Genomic DNA, 22,934 nt, shown 5'->3' with positions numbered 1-22,934 from the left:
GATCCTTCCATCCACGGACGAAATTGACTAAATGCTTATCAAAGGGTGGTAGTTTGTTCTCCACTCTGGCCTTCACATGGTTAATTTCTTGATTCCCCATCCCATTTTCATCATCCAAGCTGACCCCACCACCTTCCCCACCAGACAAATTATGGACTTCAGGTTCTTTTAAACTCACATTATGACCTTCAAGTTGTACCACCTTCTCTCGACATTCTTTATCGGTCTCCGGTGTGACCAGATTAACCTCCGTTAAACCGTCCACTGCCTTCGCACCTTTACCAATGTTGTGACCGTCATTCCGCGGTGTGGTTCTTCCTACCTCAGTCACATGTGACCTAGTACTTAGGGCTTTCCTAACAGCTTTCCCAACAATTTTCTCAACAAGGGATTCCAGCCTAGTGATGGGAAGGAGAACGGTTGGTCGTTGGGCTACCACCCCACCCAATCAAACAAAATTTGTAACTTAACTAACCCCTATTTAGCGTAGTGGCAAGTCAAGGTCGAACCCAAGGGAATGGATATCAAGTGCACGATGTCTAAATCAAGCTATTTCGGAATCAAGAAGGGGTTTGAGGTAGAATTAAGGCTAAACTAGGTAATGCAAACTTGTATAAAATCAATCTAAGACACTAGGGCAATGGATCCACATGCAATCATAATATTTAATCGGTAATTTGGGAGGTCAAACCGACTAAGTCAAGCGATATGAAGGAAAATCATCATGTATCCAAAAGAGCATACCAAGGTGGTTCACCTAGAGGTCTAACTAGCGTCAACTACGCTAAACACTACCTAGGGAACGTCACAAAGCACCTCAATCGTGAAATTGCAAGTTCACTAATCAATAGTCCGTATCATAGCAAGCTTACAATGCAATCTAGTGTATTAATCAAAGATGGCCAAACCTCAATTAATCACACACATGCACATGAAACATCAACCAAATTTAATCATATCATCAACTCCATCAATTATCCCCAAATTACACTATTCCATCATTCATACATGCTTCACCATCTCCCTAGCTAGGAAACTACTCACTAGCCATAGGAATTAAGATCAAAACTACAACATTCATCAAATTCATCATCAACATACTTGAAATCAAAGATTAAACCAACAATCAATCAAAATCAATCAAAATTCAATTAATAACCAAATCAATCATCAACAATATGAAAAACTAATGAAATCAACTAAAATCAAACTTGTATTAAAATCAAGAAGAAAATCCTTGGAAAACTTTGATCCAAAGATCAAATATAATGAGTAATCCTTGAGCAATCACCAAAAATCATGAGTTTCTCTCTCTAGTTCTTGAGTTTCTCTCTCTAAAATTCTCCCCAAAAACTAACTATCAAATTCAATCTAAACTAAAAACTTCCTCTTTAAAAATAGGTAGAAATAACTATATATACAAGGAGGAGGTCGGTAATGACGCCCAAAAATAGACCCTCATAAGTGCGGGCGCTCGGAGGAGGGAGAAAGGCGCGCACGGGACACACCCAGGAATGTGCGCCCGCACGCACCTGGTGTGCGGCCGCACACGACCAATGTGCGGCCGCACACTCCCTTTGTGCGCCCGCACATAGCTGGGTTTCCTCCCCTTCTTCTCTTCGTCCTAGCTCAAGTGGTGCACGCATCCAGGAGGATGATGATGGAGGACAAAGTGGGCAGAAACTTTCTTGAATTTCTTGAAGAATAAAAGCCATGAATAAGGCATAAACAAAGCCTTGAAGCTTGCCCCTTGGATCCACCTTTGACTTGGAACTTCTTGCACCTTCTTTAGGCATAAAAGCAATGAAAACTCGTAGAGAGGAGGCTCGGGAATTCTTGGACAATCAATTACCACCTACAAGCAAAAGATAGAAAGCAAGTAAAAGAGAAAAATAACAAGTAAACTAGAAAAAGACATGAAAAAGAGAAACTAACTACAAAAAGCATAAAATGAAGAAAACAAGAATAAAACTAAGGAAAACTAAAGAAAAGAGAGATAAAATGAAATAAAAATCATCCAAAAAGGAACCAAATGAGTGCCAAAAATGTCAGTCATCAAATTCCCCCAAGCTAAACTTTTGCTCGTCCTCGAGCAAAACAAAGCAAGAGAAAGAGAGGATGAAAATTTTATTAAAAACGAAAAAGAAAGACTCAAGAAAAGAATATACACTAAAACTCATTGTCGTAGGAATCACGGTTGTTTTTAGCTACAACAAGCCCTTTAAACCCCAAAGTCGCCTATGAGGACGAGTGAGGTCTCGTAAGGGTATCCTAAGAGTTTGACCCATAACTCTCCACCAAACATCAATGAGGCAAACCATCGAAGAAAAAGAAAGAAAAACAAACCTTTACGAAATGAATCAACATAAAGACTATAAAGCAAATGAATGACAATCTTTCTCAAGTAGTTAAGGTATGCACATTTCAAGATATCCAAGGTTGATTGAAACATAGGGTATGCTAGGCATAGGAACTAGTTATCACAATTCACTTTCATCCCAAACAATCTTACCGCGTTCTTCCCACTAGTCTCAAATCTCCCCTTAGTGAGTGTCCCAATGATTCCTCGAAGGAACCGGAAAAGAAATATTTTAAGGCTACTCGACAATCTTGACTATGCATCCCCTTTCCTTAGGCAATGACCATTGATGCCCTACCCCGAATAGTGACTCAACTATCTAGGTCGAAAGGTCTTTCCCCAAGGTTGTAACGTAAGGAATAAAGGGTGAAGGTAGGCAAAAATTTTAAAATTTGGTGATTTTCCTAAAAAGTGAAGCAAAAGGGTGATCAATCCTTAACACCACAATCAAGAAATTACCAAACAAAAACAACACCCCCAAGCTTACTTGAAGCTATACTCACAAAAATATATACAAAAAGCGTACACGCTTCACCCCCAAGATAAAATGGAGCATTGTCCTCAATGCTTAGTAGGAGGAAAGAATACATCAAAATATTTATGAATTTTTCACTTTTCATTTTTTTTTTTTGTTTTTATATTGTAATTGCAAAGTCCTTGCCTTTTTTAACTTTGGACGGCTTTTACAACTTTTGCACTTATTTGTCCATGCCTTTTATAATAAAGGACGGCTTTTACTCATACTCATTCGCCATTATTCACAAAGAAATCATAACACAATCTTGCTTTCATCAAAACCAAAATTCCAACTTAACCACCACAAACTTCATCTCAAATGATCATATTGCTTCACAAAAATCAAGAAAGGTAGAAAATGAAACAAAAGGTCAAATAACTAAAGATGTGGCTTGAAAAGAAGGGATAAGGCTCAAATGGTTGCAAGAAGGCAAATGTAAACCCAAAATAAAAGAAAATAACAAAATATAGTAAAAATGAAAAATACCACCCCGAAAAATGTGCCTTTGTCCTTCCTAGATAGTTCGGTCTCGTGTTTGAGAATCATACATCAAGCTTTATTAGATTAGGTTTGCATAGGCAAGGATCCACGCCGCTCATACAAGGAATGTTGAAGGCTAGAAAAACAAGTAACCTCACAAGGTTGTGGCAAAAACTCACCAATGGTGTCAAATCAACTATAGGAAGCAACTTCCAACATACCACAAACAAGTAGAATCCGGCTTCATGATCCTCCTAGTTCAAACCAACTACCCTAGCATACACTATCCTAGAGTCAACCGAACATAATCTCAAACCGTGCATACCTTTACAACCTAGGAAGAAAATCATGCAAAAGACAAGTCCAATGTACAATGTTCATTAAAAGAAAAGAAATGAAAAACAATGCCTCAAAATCACATCAAAAATAAAAAGAAAAATAAAAGAAAGTAAGAGAAAAAGGTAAAATAAAAGAGAGTAAAAGAAAAGAAATGGAGACATAGGAAAGGAAAACATAGGAGAAAAGCATGCAAAGGACTAGAAAGCATGTTAAACACATAAAAATCCCAATCGACAAACAAGTGATCGATAGACAACAAAGTCACCGATCCCAAACACATTACGTGTTAACAAGCATCCATCCTCGAACCATTCAACTTCTCCGAAACTAATCCTATTCTATGCAACCAAGGAAAATAAAGAGAAAAATAAGAAAGGTCTCACCGGGATTCCAAGCATAGCAAAAATAAACGAAGCAATAAGAAACCACCTCGTAGCATTCCATATCCATAAGCTCTTCAAGGAACCAAGTGAGAAAAAGAAATAAAAGAAACTATGAACAAAGAAAATGGTTAGTAACTTCAAAACAAATAAAAGAAAACAACAAATAAAAGAAAATAAACAAAGCAAGAAGTATATACAACTAAAGGAAAGAAAAGCTAAACTACCAAAGAAAATAAAGAATAAAAGAAATAAAATCTAGACTAACTAAAGAACTACTCTAAACTACAAGATTTGGATTTAAGGGATTTGGATATAAGGGATCATCAACAACAACATGCCAAGCAAAACAACTCCACAAACAACAAACATCTAAGAAAATAGGGCAAACAAGCTAGCTACAAGGAAAGTAGCCTAGAGATCAAGAAAATGAGGAAACCAAAAAGAGGAATGAAAATAAACATGCAAGCAACTAAGATATGTACACAACAACAACAAGGTCACCGAGCAAGTTACTAGTTCCCCCAAGCTAGATAGAAAATACATCTCAACATCCCGATTAAAACAAAGCAAGTATCAAAAATATGAGGGATGGAGGTAAAAAGCATGAGAAGCTAAAAGGGAACTAATAACTACTACCATCACCACCACCACTCCCACTTGGCCCGGCCCCATCGGGGTCTCTGTTGCGCTCGGGGTCATCGAAGGGATGAGGGTAAGGCTCCCATCCTCCGGTGTACCCCTCGGGCCACCCATAATGCCCCTTGAAAAGATCGTGTTGCCAAGGAGCAAGAGGGGTGAAGCTATCGGGCAAAGTGAGTTCAAAGGGGTGGTTGGGATGGACATGGGGGTAGTTAGGATCCCCCCTATAGTCACTACCACCCGGAGCCTTGTAATCATAGTTACCATGCTCGTCCGGGTAATAGTGACGCTCGGTGTCGGGGTTAGAAGGCCCCGACCAATAAGGATGCCCAAACAAAGGTAGAGGACCTTGTTGGGGCGGGAAGTACGGATAGTTAACCGGGGGAGTAATGTTCCCATGGTTAACTTCCGCCTCATAAATTTGTTGTTGTTGTATAAACATACCTTGTTGCATCTCTTGAATACCTCTTATTTGGTCATAGAGGGCCCCAAAGTCTTGATCGTACATGCCATCTACGTGGATTTTCAATCCACTCATTTGCTCACTAAGAGCCTTCAAATCTTCATTGGCAAAAGCATGTTGCCCTTGCTCTTGTTCTTGCTCATGAGGAGCTTGTTGTTGTGGAGAAAAATGTTGTTGTTGTTGATGTTGTTGTTGTTGTTGATTTTGTTGTTCTTCCTCATCTTCTTCTTCTTCATCTTCCTCGGAATCAAAGTTGGGATACCGGAAGGACCTGGGAACATGCCAAACATTGTCGGCAATCCTAGCCAAAGAAGTCAAGCTAGGGTTAGGCAAGTAGCACCAATGCTCGTTGCCCCTTAGCCACTCATATCTCCCGTCACTAAAACCCTTGGAGATAAATTGGATTTGACCTAATTGTTGCATATCTAGGTAGATGGAATCTGCATCCCCGATCTCCTTATAAAATGGGAGATAATCATCGAGGCGAAGGTGAGTCAAAAGCCTAGTTACCATACCCCCACATGGGATCTCTCCCGTCCTCCTTTTGCGAAGTTCCAAGCAATATTGGGCGAAGATATAACCCAAGTTCAACCGGCCCACAAACTCCGGGCGAGTAGATAGCCAAAGGACCTTGAGCTCCAATTTACTCAATTTCCCCATCTCTTGCTTGGGGAACAAGACATAGCCCAATAGACGGTGTACAACCCTAAGACAAGGTTGGTACACGTCCGAGATCTTGGCCTTGTTGGTGATGAACTCACTACCACCGGAGATGTCTTCCCACCAAGAATCTTGATCATAATCCGGGAAGATGAAGTGTTCAACGTTAATAATATCCCCATGGGGATCAAAGTCCAAAGCAGCGTTGAACTCCTCCAAAGATTGGTCAAAAATGTTGTTGAACAATTGGAACCGCACCCTATATACCCCTCCAATGGGTACAAGCTCCAAGGTAGCCAAGAACTCCAAGGTAGGCTCCTTGTAGGTGCGGTAGGCATCGACGATGAAAGTCCCCAATCTCAAATTCAAAAGCAATGACCGCACATCATTATCAATCCCCAACTTCAGCATATCGGATTGAAAGTAATGGCGGGTTTGTTTTAGGGTTCTTTCATCTTTTAGATTTTGGTAGAAGGCTTTTTGTTTATCGGTGAAATTTTTCTTTTTTGGAAGAGAGGTTGGAGGTCGTGTTTGAGTGGAAGATGGGTTGGAAGATGTACTAGGCCTAGAGGAGGTACTTGGGCGGGGAGGTTCCTCGATGCTAACATCGGTTTTTCGCTTTTTGGTGAGTTTCTTGAGGTATTTAGACATTGTGAGAGGTATAGAAGATCACCAACAACCAATCAAGTAGCAAACCAAAGAACCAAGAGCACCACACCCAAATTCACCGCTTACTACCAAAATCACCAAACTCCAAATTCTCAATTCTTTCCAATCAAACCAATTCCAAATCAATCAACAATATCAATGTACCAAGAAAAATTCCTTTTCAATCAATCCAAGAGCAAACACAAAGCCAATACCGAAATCACCACATACTACCAACTTTCCAAAATTTCAACTCACAAAAATTCAACCAAAATTGATGAAAATCGCTACAAAATCAACAAACAACACAATGTCATGCAAAATCAATCAACAAATATCACCAAATCACAACCAAAATCAAGAACAAGCATCAAAAATCACAAAATCAATACTACACTATTCATGCTCATACAAATTTGTAATTCATGCAAATTTATGATATAATTGGCAAAATTAAAGCAAGGATTAGTGATTATACCATAAAAGAAGCAAGATAAACCAATTTTGAGCAAGCAATTCCAACTCCACACAAAACCCCCAATTTTCGGCCACCAAGAGTAGGAGAGAGAGTGAGTGAAATTTGGGTCAAATTGTGAGGAATTTGTAGTGTAGAAAGATTTGTGAGTGATTTTGAGTGAGAATGGAGTGATTTTAGTGAGGATTTGAGTGATTTTGGATGATGAATGAGGGTGGAGGAGTGCGCACAAAGGAGGGTTTGAATGAGAGTGTGCATGAGGTTGGAGGTGATGAATGAAGGGAATGAAGGGAAAGAAGGAGGAAGAAGAAGATAATAGCACGTTCAGCATCTGTGCGGCCGCACAGCGCTGATGTGCGCCCGCACATGCCTAGTGTGCGGCCGCACATCCCTGTGCGTGCTCCTTCCTTCTTTTTTTCTCAAAAATTTGATACTTACTGCCTATTTGGGTGCGCACATGAATCATGATGGTGATGAGGAACAACATAGGCAGTAGCTAAAATCATTTTCAAAGTCCTCAAAGTTGAAAATTCATGTACACACCACAAAAATTCACTAAGTATCAATTTCCTTCAACTTTCAAAATATGAAATTCCTATCTTACCTCTCTAAAATTCTTACCCTTTTACCTCAAATTTCGATTAGAATCGAACAAAATATGATTTGTGCCATGAACACCTTCCATCCATCATGCATATTTGTTGAATTCCAATCCCGCAAACGGACATCCTAAAAATCCAAATAAGGAGAAAAGTAAAAGAAAAGACAAAGTAATAAAAGAAACAAAAATGAGAAAATTCAAAAATCAAAGAGAAAGGTTAGAAACTCCGGGTTGCCTCCCGGGAAGCGCTTGCTTAAGGTCCTAAGCTCGACCCTTCCTCCTAATCATGGAGGATCAAAGAACACCACCTTCTTCAAGGTGGTTGATAGAGCAAATTCTTCTTCAACCTTGGGCAACTTCTCATTATTGCTTGATGAAACTCTCACAAAATTCTTTTCAAATTCTTCTTTTTCACTTCTCAACTTCTTCCTTTTTCTTGCCTTCTTTGAGTCACGGGCCTTTTTCTTCGGCTTGACTTCAACATCCTTAGTCATGGAAGCTTTCTCTTCCTCATGAGAATTAAGCTTGAACCAATTTGGAAAACCAATATCTTTCTCATCCTTTGGCTTTTGAATCACAAATTCTTCTTCACTAACATGATCAATACTTGCACAAACATCATCAACAATCTCAAAAACATTATTAGTAGAAGAATCAATCATGCACATACCATCAATGGAACGAGAAAGACTAGCACATGCGATATCTTGGACACAAGACAAAGACTCATGCATTGGTTTCAACTTAAAACTCTCTTCTAATTTCCCACACCTCAAAGTAATTTGACCTCCTTTGACATCTATTAAAGCTCCCGAGGTAGCTAAGAAAGGCCTCCCTAAGATGATTGGAATATGTTCATCTTCCTCAATCTCTAGAACAACAAAATCCACCGGAAAAACAAACTCTCCAATCCTTAAGGGGACATCATCAATTCTTCCCTTAGGAAGCTTAATAGAACGATCGGCCAATTGAAGTGTTATCTTGGATGGTTGAAGCTCACCAAGATCAAGCCTTTCGAAGACCGAAAAGGGCATAATACTCACACTAGCCCCTAGATCACACAAAGCATTCTCAAAAACCATTTCCTTAATTTGACAAGGGATTGAAAAATTCCCCGGATCTTCCATCTTCCTTGGGAGTTCACCATGGATAAGAGCACTAAAGCGCTTCCCTCCTTCCACCGAACTACCCTCATCAAAATCCTCTCTCTCTTCTAAGATCTCCTTAACAAACTTGGAGTACTTAGGCATGTCGGGAATTGGTTCGGTAGAGGGTGTAGAATCATGAACATCCTTAAAAGCTTCAAGGAACTTCCCAAATTGCTCATCCATTTTGAATCTCAAATATTTTTGGGGATATGGTAGATCGGGAAATCTCTCTATCTCACTCATCTTTTCATCAACACACTCTTCTCTTTTGTCAACCTCACAAAAGAATTCCTTAGACTCAACTTTTTCCCCTTCATTCTCCTTGGCACCACTCTCATCTCTTCCTTCTTTTGAACAAGAAACTCCCTCATCAAAATCATTTCCACCACTTGTGGCAATAGAGTACACGGGTTTCTTTGGTTCAACACCTTGGGAAGGCAAAGATGAAGGACTAGCAAAATCCTTAATAGTGCTTGCTAATTGAGTAATTTGAGTCTCAAGCATCTTATTGTGGGTCATCATCTCATTGAATTTCTTATCACTAACCGCCATATAGGTGTTAATGATCTTGGTTTGATTATCAATCAACTCTTCCAAGGTTGTCTTAGGAGAAGAAGGTTGTGAATAGGAATTCTCACCTTGAGTCTTTGGAACAAAACCGGGTGGGGGACCTCTTTGAGCATTGTTTTGAAAATTTCCCCTTCCTTGATTGTTCCAATTACTCCTATTTTGATTTGAACCATAACCTTGATTATGGTTACTACCACCATGATTATGGTTTCCATTACCTTGGTTATGATTTACATAACCTTGGTTTTGATTACCATAATTATGATTTTGATTACCATAGTTTTGGCTTTGATTTTGGCTACTATAACCTTGGTTATGGTTACCACGAGAACCTTGATTCCCTTGGTTCCTATAACCACCATTATGATTATAGTTGTCAAAATTGCCTTGGTTTTTGTAATTCCTATTCCATTGGCCTTTTTGATTATCAAACCTTTGAACATTGTTGTTTGACACAAAATTAATATGTTCACACTCATTGTTGTCAAATTCATCAACACAGTCATTAGGACAAACACTAGAGTCATGATCATACGATCCACATGCATCACAAAACAAGCAACCCAAAGGCATATTATGTGAAGAGGGAGGGGGTTGAGAGTTAGAAGGAGTACCTCTCCCCTTAAATTGGGAGGGAAGATTAGAAGCTTGAGAAGAGGTAGAAGTACTCTCCAACTTAGCTTTGATTGCGGTGACCTCCTTTCCTAAGTTTGTCATTTGGGAGGAAAGGTTGTTGATTGCATTGAGATGGTCCACCGAATACAATGAAGATTGCTTGCTTGAAGAGTCTCTCTCCCCATCTTGCCAATCCCTATAATATGTCACCACGTCCTCAATGATGTCCACAACTTCTTCTTCGGTTTTGTTCATGATAGGGCCCCCGGCCCCTCCATCAAGGCATGACTTGCCTTGGGGACTTAAACCGCCATAGAAGATTTGGATCACTTGGTATGTGGGGATTCCGTGGTGAGGGCACTCCCTTTGATACTCTTTGAATCTCTCCCATGCTTCATAAAGGCTTTCACTCGGCCTTTGCTTGAACCCTTGAATCAAGGCTCTTGCCTCCGCCGTCTTCTTTTGGGGATAGAAACGGGACAAGAAAGCCTTTGTAACATCATCCCAAGTTCTCAAGGAGTTGGGCTTCACCTCCTTGTCTAGCCACTCCAAAGATCTTCCTATTAGAGAGAAAGGGAACAACTTGAGGCGGATGAATTCTTGAGAGACCCCATTGACTTTGATAGTGTTGCAATATTTTTCAAATTCTTTCAAATGGTTCAATGGGCTCTCATTCTTAGCCCCACTATATTGCCTTCTCTCAATCAAGGTGATCATTGCCGGCCGGATTTCGAAGTCATTTGCCGGGGTAGTAGGTGGAGCTATTCCACTCTCAAATCTATATGCCCCGGGCACTCCAAGCTCCTTCAAGGCTATTCTAGGATTTTCACCCATTCCTTGCTCTTCTTGAATTTCTTCTTCACTTGAAGAGATATAAGCCAAGGATCTATTATCCACTCTTCTTCTTGAAAGAGTCCTCTCAATTTCCAGATCAAGGGGAACAAGGGGACGATCACGGGTTCTATGCATGCAAAACTCACACAAAAATATTAGTAGCACGGCTACAAGTGTAGCCTAGAGAAACAAAATCTTTTTGTATTTTATCAAAATAAAATAGACTCAAAAACAACATACACTCAAGCACCATTCCCCGGCAACGGCGCCATTTTGATGGGAAGGAGAACGGTAGGTCGTTGGGCTACCACCCCACCCAATCAAACAAAATTTGTAACTTAACTAACCCCTATTTAGCGTAGTGGCAAGTCAAGGTCGAACCCAAGGGAATGGATATCAAGTGCACGATGTCTAAATCAAGCTATTTCGGAATCAAGAAGGGGTTTGAGGTAGAATTAAGGCTAAACTAGGTAATGCAAACTTGTATAAAATCAATCTAAGACACTAGGGCAATGGATCCACATGCAATCATAATATTTAATCGGTAATTTGGGAGGTCAAACCGACTAAGTCAAGCGATATGAAGGAAAATCATCATGTATCCAAAAGAGCATACCAAGGTGGTTCACCTAGAGGTCTAACTAGCGTCAACTACGCTAAACACTACCTAGGGAACGTCACAAAGCACCTCAATCGTGAAATTGCAAGTTCACTAATCAATGGTCCGTATCATAGCAAGCTTACAATGCAATCTAGTGTATTAATCAAAGATGGCCAAACCTCAATTAATCACACACATGCACATGAAACATCAACCAAATTTAATCATATCATCAACTCCATCAATTATCCCCAAATTACACTATTCCATCATTCATACATGCTTCACCATCTCCCTAGCTAGGAAACTACTCACTAGCCATAGGAATTAAGATCAAAACTACAACATTCATCAAATTCATCATCAACATACTTGAAATCAAAGATTAAACCAACAATCAATCAAAATCAATCAAAATTCAATCAATAACCAAATCAATCATCAACAATATGAAAAACTAATGAAATCAACTAAAATCAAACTTGTATTAAAATCAAGAAGAAAATCCTTGGAAAACTTTGATCCAAAGATCAAATATAATGAGTAATCCTTGAGCAATCACCAAAAATCATGAGTTTCTCTCTCTAGTTCTTGAGTTTCTCTCTCTAAAATTCTCCCCAAAAACTAACTATCAAATTCAATCTAAACTAAAAACTTCCTCTTTAAAAATAGGTAGAAATAACTACATATACAAGGAGGAGGTCGGTAATGACGCCCAAAAATAGACCCTCATAAGTGCGGGCGCTCGGAGGAGGGAGAAAGGCGCGCACGGGACACACCCAGGAATGTGCGCCCGCACGCACCTGGTGTGCGGCCGCACACGACCAATGTGCGGCCGCACACTCCCTTTGTGCGCCCGCACATAGCTGGGTTTCCTCCCCTTCTTCTCTTCGTCCTAGCTCAAGTGGTGCACGCATCCAGGAGGATGATGATGGAGGACAAAGTGGGCAGAAACTTTCTTGAATTTCTTGAAGAATAAAAGCCATGAATAAGGCATAAACAAAGCCTTGAAGCTTGCCCCTTGGATCCACCTTTGACTTGGAACTTCTTGCACCTTCTTTAGGCATAAAAGCAATGAAAACTCGTAGAGAGGAGGCTCGGGAATTCTTGGACAATCAATTACCACCTACAAGCAAAAGATAGAAAGCAAGTAAAAGAGAAAAATAACAAGTAAACTAGAAAAAGACATGAAAAAGAGAAACTAACTACAAAAAGCATAAAATGAAGAAAACAAGAATAAAACTAAGGAAAACTAAAGAAAAGAGAGATAAAATGAAATAAAAATCATCCAAAAAGGAACCAAATGAGTGCCAAAAATGTCACTCATCACCTAGGGGTCAACTTAGTTAACACCTACGATACCAAATGCAAATTACAACAGCATTAATTAAGAAAACCCTACCAGCAAATAATATATATGCAGATTCTGTTCACATAAACTAACCCACACCCAACATAAAATCAATATAAACAACAACAATCACATCCAACCTACACCAACAATGGTTCAATCACAAAGTCAATACAAGTTATTCCAGAACAATCAAACAACCCAACATTCATGTGTTTAGCTCTAATATTGCAAAAACCCACAAAGATATATACCTTCTCCACAGCATCATCAACTGTTGTGTTTACTTCTCCTCCCACCCTTTTAATAAGAGGATGAGGATCACAATATGCAACATCAATGGGCTACATGAAACAAAAACAGGTAAGTTAAGATATGAAAGCAAATAATGTAACCATTATGTTTATAATAACAATTTCTTACATCCTTACCAAAAGCCGCCCGTATTCATCAGAATCTTTGGACAGCTAATCCTCCACAACAACAACCTTCATCTCCTCTGTATCCCACACCAGGAGCCTAGGAACCACACCCTAGAGGTATGTGTTCCAAATGATCTAGGAAAAATATCTGCAAAAAGATCAGAATTCAAAGTTTAAAATTATGTACAATGAGTCAGTAAACTGAATACGTCAGAACACACAGTGATAAACAAGGTAGAAGAATTACTAGAACAAAAACAATACAGCCACCACATCCAGATCTGAACCCAAACTTGTCAAACCGCCTTTTAAATCGTGTTGCGGTATCCTTCAGCCATGTCATTGTAAACGTACACTAATCATACTCAGCTGCTTTACAAGAAACAGTCAAGGCAGGCACCAAAGACACAGACAGGTTAGATAAATTAGTGGTTGTAAGGAATATTTCAGGCATCCCACACTTGAGCCCCACTGTGATCATACACTTAAGCATGGTGGCGTCCAAAGGTAAGGAAGCTAAAGCAAAAGAGTCGCCAAAAAGTTTTAGGGACTTGTAAACCATTCACATGGTGAAGGATACACCCCTTCACGATCCATGAGATCGCTAACTCCATAGTGGTCCTGAACCATCACTGGATATTCGGGGATGAGGGTACAAATCCAACCTAAAAGAGATTGAACCTGCCCTAAAAATAGGCCACTACTTTATTCTTCTCATATTCATGTACGCTTTTCGATCAACATACAATCAATATATTAAACCTAAACTTGTTTAACCTATATTGGTTGAATATTAATGCAAAAACAAAACTATTATTGACGATCACTTGCATTAAAATCATATTAGCCTAAATAAAAATTATTAATTATCTTATTAAGCGTGATTTTAAGTACAAATTCCCTTTAAACCTGCAACAGAGGGCGTGATCAAGCAATAACAATAAATATATCAAGCAACATAATAATATTGATACAACAAATCATCATCATAATAATATTCTCATCAAAGCATAATATTAGTAAGATCCTAGATATGATACTAACATGATTAATAACAAATCCTAGCATGTCACTAAACATAAAAATCAAAGCTTTAGCCGTACCATGATACTAACATGATAGAAGAAATAGGAAGTAACCTAAACATGATACCAGAAACATACATGATATTAGAAATATTAGTTAACACCCTAAACATGATACTAGGAATCAATAAAACAATCTAAGCATGATTTCAATATCAAAAGAATAATTAAGAAGTAATCTAATTACTTACTTTGATGCCTCGTATCTCTTTCTATCAAAACAATACACACGTTAGTAACTTTAATAAAAATATTAAATCAAACAATTAATTTAAATAATTGAAATAGGAATTTGGGACCAAACCCTCAGAAATTATCAACCTTTCACATCTAGGGCGAAGGCAACTTCGAGCTTGGATAGGTGTATCCGAATCTCGTGAATGAGGAATGATGTATTTTAAAAAGGCTAGGTTTAGAAAATGGGAGAAAAAATAAGCTTCTAGCTTTGAGAGAGAGAATAGAAAGATGATTGTTGGTCATTGAAAACAGGGAAATACTACCCTATTTAAAGAGAAAAACATCCGGAAACGATTAGCAAAAGAGTTAGAATTCGAATCGGAATAAAATTCCTTTCGACGTGACAAGATAAAAAGTATCGCGGTTAAAGCAGTTTTTTGCGGATTTTGTTTTTATCATATCTTTTGGTCCAAAAGTCGTATAATATGCACGAAAATAATATCTGACCGTCTTTGAACGTTTTTCATTTCGAATAGAAAATTAGGACTTTCAAAAAGAGGAGTTTTATTCAATTTCAAATTCTTTAATCTTATCTTTTCAAAAAGGATAATTAAGATCTTTTAGAAACTCGTAGAATCTTCTAATTAATCCTAATTTTTTTAGAAATATAATTAAGATTAATGGACCCTCCACATGATCATTGGGTCGCACATCAAACTCATTTAGACCCAGTTTAGTATTTTGACCATAACTTCCTCATTATTCATCGGAATTTGGCTTATAATATATCGTTGGAAAGGTCTTTTCAAACCCCATCCATCTACACAAGTATTGGACATTTTTCATACATAGGATACGAAATGAATGATTTTTGAAAACATAAATGAAATATTTTTCTTAAAACATTTTAGAAAACAGAATAATTCACGAGACTCTTCAACATTTCACCTTACTCGATATCAATGACGTGAAAAGTACTCATCACTGGGTTTGGTTTTTGGGAAGACACAATTTGGTGTCTACAGAAGCCCCCACTTTGACTGAGTTTGGAGAAACGTAAGTTTCGAAAACAAAAGTCAAAGAAGCGATAGGGACGGAGAATGATTCAGAACGTTCTGCGATCCTAAATCATTCTTTTAACGCCGATACCTGCAAACTAGCGTTAGTTTAATCAGATAAAAGAGTTAAGAAACGTGTATCTTGCTCCATCGAGTACACGTCTCTCGAGTAACCGATTTTTGTTGCTGCATTTGTGACGACCTTCCTCAAGCTAGGAGATATCGCCAAAGACCGCTCCGCTTGTAGCTGTCTTTAATTTTTTGCTATGACAGTCCTCCGCAATCAGGGTACACCATCGAAGATTTCTTCGCTTGTAGCGATCTTTTGCTGTTTTGTGACCATCTTCTGCAAGCTAGGAAACATAGTCGAAGATAACTATGCTTCTAGCCATCTCTCATTTTTATGACAACCTTTCGTCGTCGAAGGTGACTTTGCTTGTAGTTATCTTCAGTTGTTTGTGACAACCCTCCACATCCTAGGGAACGTCGTCGAAGACCATTCTACTTGTACGATCTTCAGTTTTGTTGTTGCTTCGTTTTGTTCAATGCGTACTTTGGGGGTGGTGACAATCCTCTTCTTCTTTAGGAACAATTGCCAACACAACCCTTGAATGATGAGCGACAATCCTATTTAGGGAAATTTGTTAACGTCGCGTAACAACTCATGTTGTCACGATGAAATGACAATTTGTATCTCGGAAAATTTGCCAAAATCCAATTTGGGAAAAGTTGCCAATGCTTTGAAACAATCTGTCATAAGAAGACAATCGACAATCTATGCCTTGGAACATAACTCTTGAAAGCAATCCATCTTGGAATTTTGCCAATGCTATGCGACAATCCTTTTAGGAGAATATTGCCACAATTGACAATCCGTGTCTTGGAACATTTGCAAAAAAGAGTCGATAGACAATCCACTTCGGGAAAATTTGCCACTACTGAAATGAATGAAATTCCACATTTAAGGAACCTTTGCCGAAATATTAAGATGAATAGAGACCTACGACAATCCTTTGGGAAATTTTGCCATACGGAACTTAGTGCATGACAATCCAATCTCGGAAACATTGCCAAGGATTTGATGACAATCTGAACTTTGGAAAAATTTGCCAAACGAAGAAGGAGCACGACAATCCATGCTTGGAAACATTTCCAGTTTGAGAGGAAAATCCAATCTTGGAAAAATTGTCGAAGATTTGATGAATGTATAACAATCCGATCTTGGAAAAACTTGCCAAATAGAGAAGGAGCACGACAATCCATGCTTGGAAACATTGCCAAAGGTGACAACCCAATCTTGGAAAATTTATCGTTTGAAGAAGATGCTCGACAATCCACTCTTGAAAACATTGTCAGTTTGAGATGACAATCCAATCTTGGAAAAATTGTCATTTGAAGAAGATGTTCTTTAGTCCTGCAAAAGAGATCAAATTTTGCCAAAGGACCTTGACAGTTGATTTGCTTAAGGTTGACTCAAGTGTTTATTCGACTCATTGTGTAAGACTTAATGTTTTTTGCTCGACTCGATGTGCAACTCAACATACTCAAATCGACTCGATGGGGTAACCCGACATGACTTAAAGTGTACATGACTCGTGTTCGTAGACTTAACTCGATGTGATGACACGACATGACTCAATGTGTACATGAATCGTGTGCGCATTGTATCGTGACTGTGCTCGTGTGACTCGAAAATGCAAAATAACAAAAAAAAATTCCGTCATTTTTGTGGAGGGTACAGACTTTCTCCCGAAAAAGAAAGACGTGAAAAGAAAGAAGTAAAAGTATTTGATGGTGCATGTTGAATGAGCTCGATCAAGTGTATGCATTAATGTTGTCTCTCATGGTGCAAGGATTGTAGCATCCTAGACTATCTCGATTTTAACTCGATGATGAAAGTATTTAGATAACTTAAGTAATTAGAAATATTAGTTAATACCCTAAACATGATACTAGGAATCAATAAAACAATCTAAGCATGATTTCTATATCAAAAGAATAATTAAGAAGTAATCTAATTACTTACTTTGATGCCTCGTATCTCTTTCTATCAAAACAATACACACGTTAGTAACTTCAATAAAAATATTAAATCAAACAATTAGTTTAAATAATTGAAATAGGGATTTGGGACCAAACCCTCAGAAATTATCAATCTTTCACGTCTAGGGCGAAGGCAACTTCGAGCTTAGCTAGGTGTATCTGAATCTCGTGAATGAGGAATGATGTATTTTTAAAAGGCTAAATTTAGAAAGAGGAAGAAAGAATAAGCTTCTAGCTTTGAGAGAGAGAATAGAAAGATGATTGTTGGTCATTGAAAACGGGGAAATGCGACCCTATTTATAGAGTAAAACATCTGGAAATGATTAGAAAAGAGTTAGAATTCGAATCGGAATAAAATTCCTTTCGACGCAGCAAGATCAAAAGATCGTGGCGCGATGGAATTATCGCGGCACGATGGAATTATCGCGGCACGATAAAAGCGGTTTTTTTGTGGATTTTTTTTTTATCATATCTTTTGATCCAAAAGTCGAAATAAGTCTTATAATATGTCATTAGAAAGCCCTAGAAATATACTTTCTAACCCAATTTGAATCAGACTAAAATATTTTGTAGAATAAAATATACGGCCGAAATAGTTGGACGGTGTCAGTTTTGGATAGAGTTTCGTATTTCTTTCATATCTTTTTCGTTATAGCTCGGACTTAATATTATAATATATCATTGGAAATATAATTTCAAGGGCTATCCAACCATCTAAGATTTGGATAAAAATTATTAGGCACGAAAATAATATCTGACCGTCTTTGAACGTTTTTCATTTCGAATATAATTAGGACTTTCAAAAAGAGGAGTTTTATTCAATTTCAAATTCTTTAATCTTATCTTTTCAAAAAGGATAATTAAGATCTTTTAGAAACTCGTAGAATCTTCTAATTAATCCTAATTGGTTTAGAAATATAACTAAGATTAATGGACCCTCCGCATGATCATTGGGTCGCACATCAAACTCGTTTAGACCCAGTTTAGTATTTTGACCATAACTTCCTCATTATTCATCGGAATTGGGCTTATAATATATCGTTTGAAAGGTCTTTTCAAACCCCATCCAACTACACAATTATTAGACTCGTAATATGGACCAAAATAAACCAGATTGGACGTTTTTCATAAATAGGATACGAAATGAATGATTTTTGAAAACATAAATGAATTATTTTTATTTAAACATTTTAGAAAACAAAAGAATTCACGAGACTCTTCAACATTTCACCTTACTCGATATCAATGACGTGAAAAGTACTCATCACTGGGTTTGGATTTTGGGGAGATACAATTTGGTGTTTACAGTGGTGGTTCAAATCAATTTCCCAAGTGCCATTAACAAAAACGCGGTCATAAATTCCTCCTCGTCCTCCTCCGACTCAAGCTTTATTGGTTCCTCATTACTATCAAGTGGACAAAGGACCTTTGAAGCTTCAGATAAAGATATTTTTTCCTTCTTCTCACCAACACCATACCTTTGTATGATCCTTTCTACCTTCTGTGTTTGTTCTACATCCTCCATATCTACACCATCAGGCACTTTCTTTGCTCCCGTTCGTATACCAAGAATTGAAGACACTTGATTAGGACCCAATGGAAATACTCCACCATCCCCAAACACTATTGTGTCATCTCCTTGCACTCGGGTCATCAACCAGTAACACAATTGGCGAGGAATGTTCTTCATATTCAGACTCAACAAACTACCAAACCCATCCTTTTGACTAAATTCGTTTTGTCCTCATCAAAATTTTCAATATCATCACAAAATGATTCGACTCTACAAACAATATTCGGCGGCTGAAGAAAACAACATAAACACATGTCAACTACAATATTTGATGGACACACACAGCAAGACATTCAAGGTTTCTGATAAATGGTTCTTTGTAAGGGACATGAATTCAACAATTCTGTCAACAAGTATTATTCAAAAATATAACTATACACTTATTTTTCAACCAAACATGTCCACACCATGTACACATAAATTCAGATAGAGGGCAGAGCATGTATAACAGCCTATATCAGGGCAATTAATATTATAATCTCAACAAGTATTATTAAAAAATATAACTACACATTTATTTTTCAATCAACATGTACACACAAATTCAGACCAGGAGAGCATGTATACTGGAAAAAAAAAATAAAAATAAAAATAAAAATTAAAAAATTGGAAATTAACAATCCCACCTTTACCTTTTCTACTCAAAACAATCCTACCTTGTCGAATTCCCAAAATAATCCCACCTTTGACCCCCATCTGCTCAAAATGAGTCTTTTACCGGTTTGACAAATTAGTAACCTGTTTAAAAAGGTGACTTGACATGTGTCACCTTCTTATTGGTTTTCTTTATTTTTTGCTTTTAAAAGAATATCAGAAAATTAAAAAAATAAAAAAAAATTTGGAAAAAAAATCAACGAAATCCAGCCCACCACCGACGCCGACAACCACCAACCAGCTTTCTCCACACACCACCGGTAGCCAAATCTGTTCCCCGGCCAACACACCTCCCTCACCTTCCGGCATCGACCCACCTCCCTCCTCTTCTGGCGTCGACCCACCCCCCTCCCTTTCCCTGCTTTCCGCCATCTCCGGCGATCCCCATTCCCCACCTTCTTTAAAAAATTTTACGAGATTCGGAAACACCACAATTATATCATCATCACTCTTATGATTCACATGAAATTTAATTTATCACCAAAAAATTAAAATCCAGAAAATAGCAAAATCTCCATATCAAAATCTGAAAAACACATTCAGAAATTCATACTTAGAATCTAAAAACGAAGCACAACAATGAGAATAAAAAGTGAAATACTAGAAGGGAGTAGAAAATTTAAACAGGAAAAAAATCAAAGAAACTTGCTGAGATGAATATAAATTCTGGGCAAAAAAAATAAGGATTTATTATTTTCAGCTCATTTATGAACAAAAACAAAACCCATATCAAAAATAAACCCCAAATCAAATTTATGAAGAATTTTACACAATAACCCAAATCAATATTTGCTTTATCTCTCTAAATTATAGCTGGGGTGGTCGGGGTCAGGGTGATTGGTATTAGGGCCGAGGGTTTTGTGGGTGGATGCGAGTGGTTTGGTTGCTAGGGTTGTAGTTACCTATGGTTGGGTGGTCGAGGTTATGAGAGAGAATGAAGGTGGTGGGTGGAGTTAAGTTAAGGTGATGATGTGGTGGTGCTTATGGAAAGATGGTGGTGGTTATGGTTATGGTGGTGTGCTAAGGTGGAGATGAGAGATTGAAAAAAAATAAAAAAATAAAAATGAAAATGTAAAAAATAAAAATAAAAATAAATAAATAAATAAAATAAAATAAAAACTAAACAGGTTAAAAGGCTCATTTTGAGCAGATAGGGGTCAAAGGTGGGATTATTCTGGGAATTCGAAAAGATGGGATTGTTTTGAGCAGAAAAGGTAAAGGTAGAATTATTAGTTTCCAACTTTCCAAAAAAAAAAAAAAAACTGATCAAGTAAATACACACAAATTAGAAGCCCACACCATGCAAGATTAAAGTCGAAATACCTTCCCAACATTGTCATAATGATGCTTCAACACTTCCCCTCTAGCAAGGACCTTCTGCCCTTCTGTTTTAGGGATCATCTTTCTCGATTCGCCTTTAAGGACTGCAACCAACTTCCTTTTCTTACTCTTGTAACCCTTTATCAGAGTTTTAATGGATTCTGAGCTAAAAGACTGAGAATCTTCATCATCCTATTCCGATTCCGTAGAACCTGAACCTTCAGTAACAGGCTCCAACTGACTTTGTTTCTATTTACCTCTTTTGAGGTTGGACTTCTCCTTAACAGGCTTAACACCTTTTGAATTACTAGCCTTCACAGCAACACCTTTTGAATTACCAACCTTCACAGCAACCTCTTTTGAATTACCATCCCCTGTCGATGTTCCAGACTTTGAACATGACTACCATGTACCATAAGAAAACAAATAACCATATCAGCTTTTACATATTAAACAAAATATTCACAATTTTAATAGTTCAAATCCATAGGAACACTCACCCCCATTGCCTTCTTCCAAGAAAAACCACAAACTACAGCCTTATTCTTATTCCTCATTGTTCTCTTCGCTTTAAAGCTAACCCTATTTCAAAGCCAAAGTAAAGACATTTTATTAACAGAACTAAGGGAATGTGCTAAGGAAGGAAATGTGCTAAGGGAATTAACAGAACAAAATAAAGACATTCTAAGACATACCACATGATTTCCAAAGTTCACATCAAATGTACGTTTTTACATGTACACTAGTAGAGAGACCCAACTTCATGAAACCTAACTATATCCCTAATCTACGCAAATTCTATACTGAATTTTTTTCTTTTAAAAGTTGGATATTTTCTATATCCCAAATTCAGCAAAGGTTGAGTAATTCAGCAGGTTCAGTAATTCAGTAGCATCAAACGTAACTATATCCCTAAATCTACCCAATATATTCCTCTCTATACCAACTAAACTCACATAATCCAATTAATATATAAGGCCGACCAGCAGCACTTTGACTAATACCACATGTATAAACCCGGTCAAATCAAACAACAACATAAGCACAAGTGTTCAGAACGTAAATCACAACATCAATTTCAATTAGAACAATTAAAATACCCACATTGATAACCATAAATTCAATTTAAAACAACAAAATTTTTGTAAGTTACAAATAACCAAAATTGAAACCCCCTTACAAACTGAGTACTGAACACCTTCAAAAATTTAAAGTCGAAAACTAAATTAACCAAGAAAGGGATACAAACTTGCATTATAAAACCCTAAAAAACTTGCATTTTCAAACTTACCCACAAACCCGATTCACCACCCTTATGCTTCAAATTTTCAGAACAATAATTAACAAAATCCAACAGCTCCGCAAGACCGAGAATGATAATTAGTGACAATGAAGCAAATAGATAAAGAGAGAGCTGCAGTTGAATGAGCTTAGAAATGAGGAGAAAAGAGAGAGAGGACAGAGAAAAGATGTTTCAAAAAAAATGGACAGAGAAAGGAGACAAGAAAAGAAGAGAGAGAGTGTGAAAATTATGTGGGGCTAAAAATATAGAAATACAGTATAAAAACTAAAGGTGTACAATACAATCAAGAAATACAAAAAATACAATAACGGGTCTACAAAAAGCACAACGGGGGATGATGTGGAATTCCACCCAAACCATCAAAAACCATGTGAAATTACTAAACTACCCTGTGTTATGCATTTCCTTATGCATTTCCTTATGCATAACTGGACTCCCTTTAAACAAGCTTAAGAAAATTCATACCTCCTAACACCCTCAATTAGTAGGATACCTAATAAGTGCAAAACAATTTTTTTTATGTTTATATTCAGCACTTACGACAAATATCAAAGTACTTTATGGCTTCCTTGCCTAGAGAATCTCACCTAGGTAAATTAGTGTGCTGATAGTATGT

At 37.6% G+C, this 22,934-nt stretch overlaps 1 long non-coding RNA gene and 1 pseudogene across 2 annotated transcripts; one reads left to right on the top strand and one right to left on the bottom strand.

Moving 5' to 3' along the window:
- The first annotated feature begins 10,240 nt into the window (after positions 1–10,240).
- On the top strand, positions 10,241–10,339 carry LOC145593263 (small nucleolar RNA R71; annotated as a pseudogene).
- Positions 10,340–11,914: 1,575 nt separating this feature from the next.
- LOC145592388 (uncharacterized) lies at positions 11,915–22,508 on the bottom strand. 2 transcript variants are annotated; one of them, XR_014102389.1, is made up of 7 exons: positions 22,307–22,508; positions 21,516–21,597; positions 21,019–21,417; positions 13,353–19,271; positions 13,115–13,253; positions 12,938–13,027; positions 11,915–12,458 (listed from the first exon to the last, which is right to left on the bottom strand). It is a non-coding gene; the product is annotated as an uncharacterized LOC145592388 (long non-coding RNA). The 2 variants fall into 2 exon arrangements; XR_014102388.1 differs by having other exon boundaries at positions 11,915–13,027.
- Between the last annotated feature and the right edge of the window lie 426 nt (positions 22,509–22,934).

This window comes from Chenopodium album, chromosome 18 (assembly GCF_948465745.1).
Source record: "Chenopodium album chromosome 18, dcCheAlbu1.1, whole genome shotgun sequence".
In the NCBI taxonomy this organism is placed as follows: Eukaryota; Viridiplantae; Streptophyta; class Magnoliopsida; order Caryophyllales; family Amaranthaceae; genus Chenopodium; species Chenopodium album.
The sequence above is the reverse complement of the archived record's forward strand: the minus strand, read 5'-3'. Positions and strand labels throughout refer to the sequence as shown.